At 44.7% G+C, this 10,542-nt stretch overlaps 1 long non-coding RNA gene across 1 annotated transcript; it reads right to left on the bottom strand.

Annotated features, from left to right (window-relative positions):
• Positions 1 to 1,174: 1,174 nt before the first annotated feature.
• Positions 1,175 to 9,422, bottom strand: LOC130154207 (uncharacterized). The gene is made up of 5 exons (XR_008823643.1): positions 9,088 to 9,422; positions 8,784 to 8,977; positions 8,311 to 8,493; positions 2,173 to 2,333; positions 1,175 to 1,494 (listed from the first exon to the last, which is right to left on the bottom strand). It is a non-coding gene; the product is annotated as an uncharacterized LOC130154207 (long non-coding RNA).
• Between the last annotated feature and the right edge of the window lie 1,120 nt (positions 9,423 to 10,542).

Below are 10,542 nucleotides of genomic sequence, written 5' to 3'. Positions count from 1 at the left end.
GCTTCCCTAAGCAACATTATTGCACTTCAGTGTGGCATTTTGGAGCCTTAGTCCATGAAGAAACACGTGGAGACATTAATGCCTTTGGGTACAAAAGTACCGAGTTACAAACCTGCATAGACTTCTGAAAGGCAGACAGCACCACTATGGGCTTTTAAAGGCTATATTATTCAGTTCAAGATCAAAATCCTCGAACAAGGCAAAACTCCCTCATCTCCTCCTTCAAAACCAGGGACTGCATGTTCAAAGTTTCAATAGATGACTTCCCAGAAAGGTGGTGTCCAGCTTACACATGCCACACACCCTACACTTACTTGAGTATTCTTCATGGCAGCCTTTATCCCCAGTACCCTGGCAAAGAACGGAAATTCACAGGGGCAGAGCAAAAGCTGCAGCCAAGAAAGCATTTGAACTGGACTGCTCTGAACTGTGGCTTTCTTCAGCGTCCTTACCCTTAAAGAACAACCTGAAGGTCCCCCACACACACTTCATAACCATTAGTTACATGTCTGACTAACTTCAAACCTACCACATTGTTGAAAATCCAATTATTTTACACATTAGAAGAAAAAAAATGTGTACAGCTCAACTTATGCATGAAAACTCATCGTCAAAACTAATTTCTTAGCAGTTTTAAGCAGCCTGATAGGGAAAAAAGGCATAAAATAGAAATTTTGCTTAATCTGTGGCTAGAGGTAAATATTCTTAGCCAGCTTTTAACCATTTTGTTTCCAAGTTGTGTTAAAGAACTATGAAAGTGCCCAAATGCCTGAAGTCTGTGTTCTTCCAGTTAGAATATCATATTTCTCATTTATACATCACCTTGCCTAGCTGGTCATCCAAACACACCGCGTCCTTTACCTGTCTGGGAAGGTGTTCCTCCCAGAACAAGAGGAAAAGCACCATAAAACTCCAGTTGCAGTGCTACGTGAGCATGCAAAATAAAACACTGCAATCGCACGGCATGCACACAATCCCTCTTGCAAACACTTGCAAAAATATATTCATTTTCAGTGTCAGGAAACCTCAAACACTCAGGCTGTGGGTTTATTTCAGACCAGAATCCCATAGCCTAACAGTGCGCATCTTCTAGCATCCACCCAGTCCATACGTACCAATTTCCCCAGCGCAGATATTTTTTTGCCACGAGGTGGTGAAGGCTTACTTGGGCTCTCACTTTTCAGGGAGAAGAGGGGAAAAAAAATTAAAAAAAAAAAAAAAAAAAGAGTTGGTCTGATATTTCCAGTTGCTGTAGTCAGTAGCAGGGGACAATATGCCTTTGGTAATTTCCAATGGCAAATATTTTCTTCAAAAATGCCTTTCTGAATATTGTCTGAGATGTGTTGCTTCTGTCTGGTGGCATACTCTGAACCTTAGATTGGAGGTCAAACCTCTTCCATCCCATGTGTCCTCCGTGTTCGGTACACAGCATTTCTTGCCGGTGAAGCAGAGGAAGGCAGAGGAGAGAGTTTTCTTTCTAAGGCTCTTTATATCCTACAGAGAAAGCATGGTTAATGCTAACAGGAACAAAAGCTGCTCTCAAAGGGAAATTCTGTCCTCAGCTCCATCAGAAAGGAACAAGGGAGCAGGGTTTGACAGAGCAAGTAGAAAATCGGGATCATCTGGGTTAGACAAGACTGTTGGCAGCGACTTTCTTCCAAGTTCTGATGGCTCTTAGCTATTGTCATACCTGGAACCAAGTCAAATGCACGCTTATCCCACTGTGCAAAGCTATTTCTTTCAGCTTCTATAATTAATCAGAGGCATTACCAAACTCTTACAAAGTATGCAATAAAGAACCATCCCATATTTAAAATGCACCAACTTCCAGCTGAGATCAATCGTGCTCCTTTTAATATCCATTGCTTAATTTTAGGCCAACTAAACTCCCACTTCCTTGAGACCGCTCACGCCAAGTGCTGAGCTCCCCTGTCACCTTCTGGCCCCAGCAGGATGGACAGAGCCCCCAGCTCCCTGAGCACCAGGCCCTGGATAGCTCTAGGATCCCACCTGAGCAGCTGCTCCCCAGGGCTGGATTCCTCATTCCCATTTTTACCACCCACGTGGTGAAATGAAATGGTGAAAATGTATTTAGAATGACATCCCCCAGCTGATTCTCAGAACGCTCATGGCCGACCCTGAAGCATTTCTCTCCACCAGTACGTTTTGTACCTGCACGTGCTGTCACCCCATGGGACCTCCTGTGTTCCCACCAGCCACGCAGCTTTGCTTCTGTTTTGAAAGGAGTGGATGAGCGTCCACACTGCCAAGGATGCTCTCTGGGATTCTCACTGCACATCAGCATTTTCACAGCAACGCCACGACGCTCCTCCCTGGAACATCAGAGAGAAATTTAAACAGGAGCCATGCCCACAACATACAGGTAGCAAATCTTCCTGTCCACTGATGGGGCCTCACTGGAATGTTGTGCTTCATTTTTTAATATATTTGAAACATCATAAACCAATTTCCAGCAAAACCAGCTGTTTATACATGCTTATTCCTCCCTGCAAATCATGCATTCTGGAGCTAAAACAATTCATCAGGGCTTCCAGTCAAGACAGTTTGGAAAGTTTGAGCAAACCCTTTCAGGGAGTTATGAGAATAATTAGTTCTGCATAAATTGAAAAAAGCCAGAGAAGCAAAATAAATAAATAAATAAATAAATAAATCCTGAACTTTTCCATTTCTGCATTTGAGAAAAATGTTTCATTGTTGATCTAGCATCAGCTATGAACAGTCGCTAAAATACTGTGCAATTCTGAAAAATGGTGACTGTTACACCTGCGGCTGCTGCTGCAAGAGGATGATGAACACTTCCCCTTCGGAATGACGGCAGCCATCCTGTATTATTGCTCAGACCTGAGTATTTTAAGTGAGTAAAAAAATCTACTGGTCGGAATAAAATTAGACATGAATAGCTGAGGAGAGTCTTGACCTTTTTATGTCTGTTTTTCTGTGAAATTTTGTAAACTTTATTGGAGGCCACTTCCTGCATTCACAGAAAGTTACTTTTCTTCGTTAATACCCCAATAAGTCTGTAGAATGATGTCAGAGCCAGAACGGCTAAAGAACTGCTTTTAACCATTTCCTTTCAGATAAATGTAATCATCTGCTCAAACACAGTTATCGGAAATCAGCTGAAATCTTTTGCCATCTCTTCAAGGGCTTTTCCCCCCCTCTGAGGAGCAGCATGACGAACAGTCACGTAACCAACTGCTGACAGTGGGAGATGTGAACTTTGAATAGATTGACTATGTCATACCAAGTCCTAGCTCCACAGCGCTAACTTTAATTGCCAGATAATTTCCACCTGCTCCTCTAAAATTTTGCATGAATATACAGGAGATTTCCACTATGAAGTAGATTTCAACACCATATGGGAGACTAAGTTATTCCCATTTCAAAGATGAGTTTGTGAGACCAAGAAAAACAGCTTGTTGACACTTGAAAATTGACTAGAAGAGCTTTTCTGGATGCTCTTAAGCTAGAATAAGAAAATGTATTAAGTCAAGTTAAATCGACTCTTATTCCAGAATGAGTGCTATTACATTTTGCATTCAGTACACCAATCCTCATAGACTTGCTTCTAGATATACCCGAGTCCAGAGGTTCTCAGAGGCTGTGGTTACACTTGCATTGACTTGACTGGGTCAAGCTCTTGACTAAGGGGCTGAAGGGCTGCAGGCTTGAGACTTACCAGACTTCCCAAGAGGCTGGTCCACATAAGCAGAAGCCTGAGCTTTAAATGGATGGAGACATTCCCTGGGCTGTAAATGGGCAGGAGGGGCCACAAGCCTCAAGACAAGATCTTTTTAAGCAAGCATCACACCAAGGGGCAGTCGCCCCAGTTCAACAGAAGTCCTAGGAAATCCTCAGTGAGGGGGTGATGAGGGTGGAGGTATCTCTCATCTCACCTCCCCGTAACTCTGCACTCCTGGGATTTCGTCATGCTCAAGCTTCACTCCCCAGTGTGGCACTTCAATCTTTCAGATTAAGAATTTAAGCAGGATAATTCCTTCTAAAAAGGAAAAAGGAGAAGGAAAAAGCAAAAAGCAAAAGCTTTTGTTCAATATCTGATTGGTTAAAGTATTTTCACCAAGCATGAGACCTAATTTCAACCTCTGTCTGAAGATCAGATGTATGTATTCTGCAGAGTGAAAGAGAGAAACTGTCACTCAAGACTAACTCATCCAGGAGAAGAGGTAACTTTTAGTAAGAAGCCACCATTACTTAGTAAGACTCAGTTATCTGATGATAATAACTTGAAAATAAGCACTCATCATCCAGAAAAAATACGTCAGTGTTTGCAGAAGGCTGAGAAGCCCAAAGCTGTCAGACAAAATGAGTGAGACTCTGGTGCCCAAGTCCCTTAGGCACTTTTATCCATTCCAGCCACAGCTTATCACAAAAATACCCCATGGATGCTGTAAGCATTGCCTAATTTTTCTAGTATTAACACTATCTATTCTAACCACCTGTTTAACCATAAGGGTTGAGGACAATTCCCTTCAGGCCTCATTCATGCATTCTTGGACCATCCAACAGCCTTTGTCGATAGACTTGAGATCTTCCCCTTTCTAAAGAGAAAAACGTGATGGGTTTTATCCCAAAAGACTTAAAGCCAGATGCTTCACACATGGCAAAATCACCAATCACACCCACCAAGACCGATTACCAAAATTTTGGTTTTTTGTTGTGTTTTAGGGGTGTTTTATGGTGGGTTGCTTGGATTTTTTTACCATCATGACATTTACCCAGGTGTGGTTTTCTGCACATGCCTGGACCAAAGCTTGGCCTCTTTGGCATGGCCAGGGGCACAACCCCAGGGCAGGCAGGAGTGGGCACTGCCAGCTTCCCTGCTACGTTGACCATGTGCCCAGCCCAGTCATCAGCATCCAAAACCTTGGTGAAGACCTCCTCGACTCTGCTCCTCCCAAGGGATCTTGGAGAAAAGCTCTCCCTTGGTTCAAAGTGATGCACAGCACCTCAGGCCCTCTCTCCACACACACAGTACCCTGCTGCCAGCCCTTTTCCAGATTCTTCCGTGGTCCAGCATCCTCAGGAAGCCTCCAGCCTCACCAGGGAGCATCACATCACGTCTCACCTTCAAACACTTCCTGGTCAGACCCCAGCCTTTTGCCACAACCACCCCAGTCACAAGACAAGATTTCTTCAAACCTTGTCACGTCCAACCAAGACAACTCTAACAAAATGCTAACATTAGAAACGAGCGACTCCAGTTGGAGCCCAGCTCCTTGATAACCACCTAACACATTCGCTCTCTCGCAGGGTCTGTTCTGCATTTCATCCACCCAGTGCCGCTGACAAGGTGATTTCACAGCTGTCAGAGCTGGGATCCAGTGCCTTTGATAAGGTACATCCCCTGGGCAGTGTCTCTGCGGACACCTCGTCACAGCCGTCCTCATGCTTACTGACAGATATGGGCAGCTCAGCTGACACCCCGACTTCACAGGTGTGATTTTGGCGGGGGGGAAACCTGTTCGGGGTACCTAAGCCTTGTTTATCCCTGAAAATCAAATGTCAGGACACAACCAAAGTCCTTCTCGTCTTTCTCCCTAACTGGACCTTTTCTCTAAGCGCATGGGATGCAAACAGGTTGGGGAAACCCGTGCTGCCCCCAGTGCTGTGCCTGATTTTCAGCCTTGGTCTGTCTCTCTTGCCTGGAGAGGGCAGAGTTATCAGCACCCTGATCTTCCTCTGATCTGTCAGCCTGGTGATATTTTCTCATAGCTCAGCACTACACCACTGCCGACATATTTCACATGACACACTCTACAGCCAGATGCCTCAGTTTCCCATTTGCTGTCATACACAGATAATCCCCTGAGTGCACAAGAAGAAGCTGAGGGAGAAATTAGCCAGCAAAGCCTGATGGAATAGGAGCAGAGGATACCCAGGAGGAGCAGTGGACATCAGAGAGGAACGCAGCTTGGAAAAACAGAGAAAAACCAGGTGGAGCAGAACTGCTGGGACGGCTCCATCAACTGCCCCGAGTACAGCAGCAGCCCACCAGTCCCACACCGCTGTCACCAGTGCTTTCCATGCGTTCATAAAGCCACGCCAGGCTCTGAGAGGAGCTCGCAGAGTCTATGCAGGCAGGAGGAGCAGCAGGAGTGCCGCAGGTTAAGCACCGCCTGTGCTTGCCAAATCAAGCTGGGGAAATGCGTATGGCAACTGCCTTCCACTTTGCTTGGCTCCAGGCAGTGCTATTAGTCTCTCCGCTTAATGAGCATTAACCACCATCACACAAACAAACATGCCAAGCGTTTACATACAGCCGTGGAGTCTGATGGAGCAATAAACAGATGAGCTAAGCTGCTCTTTACATAAGGATACATTTCACGCATCAGCGCGGGAGGGAATGTGATTTTTTCTGCCACAAAGCATATTCCGTGAGAAATTACAGGTGTGTTTGTCATGCACAGAGAGAATAATAATAATTTTAGGATCCCTGAATTAGGCCAATCATTCATCCATGGGGAAAAAAAAAATAATAAACTAAAATCCTGCCTGACAAGCTGCCACCTGAAACTAGAGGCAGGTTCTTGACCTAAAATCATCCCTCACCAGAAAGGCATCTGAAGGAAACAAAAGGCTGCTCTTTGGTTTTTGGAAATATTATTTTTGTATTTTTTTTTAAAAAAAGTTAAATTACAAGGATCTTCAAACTGGCCGCGTGACAGGTAGGACAGCATAATGTAAGTGGTTCCCAGACTACCATCAGAAAAGGATTGTTTCTTTGTTATCTACACACATAGCAAGACAGTTCCTGTCCTAAAGTGCCTGCAAGGGGGTTAGAATATTAACAGGAGGCCTGAAACTGAAACATCTCAGGGTTGGATTTGAGTTTTTCCTTTTCATCTCCACACAGCAACACAGATGTGTCTGGAAAATGTTGCATCACTAAGGTTTCAGTTCCTCTCTTGCTTCTTGGCTAGCATCTCCAAAGGCAGGGAAAACACTAGGTAGCAAGCAACAAGGAAAAATGAATGCATGGAAAGAAGCAAAACAACAGGCACCAATTAGGTTGTTGTTAGGACTTTTTTTTTTTTTTTACCTTTCCATGGTGAATGGGAAGGGAAGAAAGAAATGAAAAAGCCCCTTATGTCAACATTTTTTAAAAGTCCAAGCCTTTAAAAATGCTTCATGTTTCAGTCCCCACAGAATAAAACACCAGTTCAAGCCAACGAGAAACTATTCCAATACAACCTGCTAAGTTATTTTTCCAGTTATTTTGATGAGTACTGAATAATTAGCACGACAGCACCTGAAAGCACCCCTTTCTGTTGTCCCAAGCCTGTGCAGGATCCCGGCTCCAACACCAGGCTCTCGCAGGGGCCAGGCGGGCGATCTCAGCCCTCCCGCCCTGCAGCAGTGACATTTGCTGCCGTGGGATGGAGAAACACAAACCGGAGCAACTGGGGGGACACTGGAGGGGAGATCAACCATCTGTATTTACTGTCTCCAGCTGCGAAGGGGGCCTGAGCAGGTATGGGGCAACGATCAGCCCCGTCCCCCTTGCATAGCAAATCTCTCCTGCAGACAGCCTGCAGAACGGCTTGAATAAATATTATCCTGATTTAATTGTTCTACCATGAGAGTTCTTGTCTCTGCATGGTGGTGTCAGACTGCTCGGTCTCCTACAGTCCATCTCAGCTCTACATTTCCATGGTTCTGACTTACTACGGGAGCCAGATAAAAGCTTGAGTAGGGAAGGAAAGTGGTGGAGCCGTTTTTTCCACCTTTTTTTTTTTTTTTGCCAAATCAAGTTTTAGAATGACTTTATTCATGTCGAGAACTCCCCTAAACCAACATGGGATCCTGCCTGGGGCCTGCATCCCTGTGCATGTACCACCATGTTCCAAATGCAAAAGATGAGGCGATTCCTTTCCTTCCTGGGTGCAGAGCAAATTGTTCATGTCGCTCCCTTTCTCCAATGCCTTTCATGATCCATTGCCATGCCATTGCCTCCTCTCACCCCACGTGGAATTGCATGCATGGGTGAATTAGCAAACCCCACCTAGCCTGCCCTGAGCAGCTCTCAGCTGGTGATCACCCTCGGCTATTTGGTGAGCTTTGTCAAATGTGACCATTTGCCTCTGCTCCCCAGTTTGCTTTCTTGTGTCCTCGTGCCAATATCCAGGCTAAAAAACCCCGGCACACCAATGCCCACGCTGCTGCTTTGCGGTTCAGCAGGGCTGCAAAGCTCAGCACCTGCTGGCATGGGGAGAACCATCCCGCTTGTCTGCATCCTCATCGGAGGAGAAAATCGAGCTATCCACTCACCTGCAGAGCAGAGCCCAGGCCCAGCCTGAGGCAGGGTATCCGAAGGGATGCTGCTCCCATGGGTTGTACTCTCTCACTCCGTCCTCTGAGACTTGGCATCTGTATGTTACTGGAGAACTACAGCTACGGTACAGACGGACATAGGTGGACCTCTGTCACCCTCCCCATGTTCATCAGGTGTGTCTGTGGGTAGAAACAGAGGCTAATCATTAAGTGACATAAAAAACAAGCCTCCACGGTGGAAGTATAGAGCAGATTGTACTGAGTGACAAGAATAATAATTGATTTCTTTATATTTGAGGTCATTTAACCAACTTGTACTCATCCCTTAGATGATGCATCTAAATATGACAAAACCTGCTCAAGCCTTAAAACAACATGGGCTTTAAAACTTTTAAAGTTTTTTTACAAAAAAGCTTAAGTGGAGTCTTTGTAGCCCTACTTTTCGCCAGCCCTTGGAACTAGGTACCAACCTGTTTGGTGCCAAAATGTGACACTGCTAGTAATTCCATCCCAGGTCTCAGAAAACAGGTGTCTGAGTTACACACGAGGCACAGTACAGAGACAGTGATCCTAGAGAGACGTGGGACCAACTCCTTCCAGGTCAGGGGAGAAGAGGATGCTTTATTGGGATCAGACAACTTCAGCCTCAGATGCCTTTCTGTAACTAGAAAAACAAAGGTTCCCATTTGCTTGATTAAATTAGAAAAAAGGTAACATGGTTTCTAAATTTAACCAAATTCCAGCATATTTCAGCCGAAGCCCTGAGCACCCCACCTGATGGGGAGGAGGAGCGCCACGTCCTGTAACAGGAATTATCACATGTGCTCTACTTCCTCCGCTCTTCTCTGCTCACCAGATCTTTATCATGAGAGATCGCTCATGCTGTGCTGTTTCCTCTTCTTGTTACAATCTCCTGCACAACAGGGACTTCTCAGAATTTTAATGCTTAATAATATTTTTGACCTTTTCATTAGTCCAGCTTTTGGTTGGCTTTCATGTTAACTTCACCTTTTTTGGGTGGCACACTTTGCAGAGTGGGCAGAAACACCCACCGACACCAATTCACAGTAGAAAACAGCAAAAACAGGTTAACATCCTCTGCAATTAGGTTTCAAAGAATTCAGGAGCCATTACAATTTGGGAAACGATACCACATCTTTCAGAACAGAAGTGGTGCCAGGTGTGTCAGAGATGACTACGTTTTGAAGAAAAACAAGACATACTTCTCATCATTGGTAAAATTCAAGAAGTTAAATAAGATAATGCTATTTGGCATTGCTGGAGACTGAGCTCTCTCTCTCACTGCTGCTGCAGCAGCATAGGGCAAACAGCAGCAATACAAATACTAGATGGTGCCAGGACTCGACCACTACCACTTCGCACATCACCCTTTCTGGCACTAAACAGTTTCTTTGCTTTTATCTCTCTGCTGCCTGTCTTCATTTTGTGTTACCATACCCTTATCTGGGGCAATAGGAATTTATCTGACAGCAGTATTTCATGCATCGGTGTACCAAAATGCTTTCTGAGAGCCTACCTTTGGTTCTCTTTTGAAACAGATTTTAAACTAGACTAAATTGACATACATTTATTGATTCCATTAGTATTGATTCATACCCATTCAGGTGCTTATTTGGGACTAGATAAGGTGAATCAACTTTATTTGGAATAGTGCAACTTTTTATATGATCCCATTCCACCTGTGGATGATTTTCTGGCTTCCCTTCCCTCACTTCTCCACCGAGATTTAATACTTATTCCATTATTTTAACGGGGATAGCAGTGATAGCTATCAATTACCTGGTGGACAATGCCAGATCAATCCAAATTGCCTTCTGAAGAATGCTTTCTGACCCACACTTTGCCTTCTCTGGGAATTCTCCATTGCCCACATTTTCTAGAACTCCTCTTCAAGCATGAGGCATCCTTCGAGCAGAGAAATGTACTGCCTTTGGTCAAGATTTAATTCTGTAGATTTAGCTTGAGGTCTCACATCAGCCAGGTGCAGGAAAGCCTCCAGTGCCGTGTCTCTGGGCTCCGAGTGGTACCCACAATGCTCCCCACAACACAGCAGGAATCATCCTCTTGACTTCCATGGCCAGGTTTCCGCAAACTCTATATCAAAGTTCACCATTTTAGCACGTCCCACTTCTCTGTATGTGCATACAGCCCCCCACAAGTCCTATGTATCTATATATATACATGAAAAAATAGGTGTACGCATACTTT

Source organism: Falco biarmicus, chromosome 8 (genome assembly GCF_023638135.1).
Source record: "Falco biarmicus isolate bFalBia1 chromosome 8, bFalBia1.pri, whole genome shotgun sequence".
NCBI lineage: Eukaryota > Metazoa > Chordata > Aves > Falconiformes > Falconidae > Falco > Falco biarmicus.
Note: the sequence above shows the minus strand (reverse complement) of the source record. Positions and strands in the feature narration are given on the sequence as shown.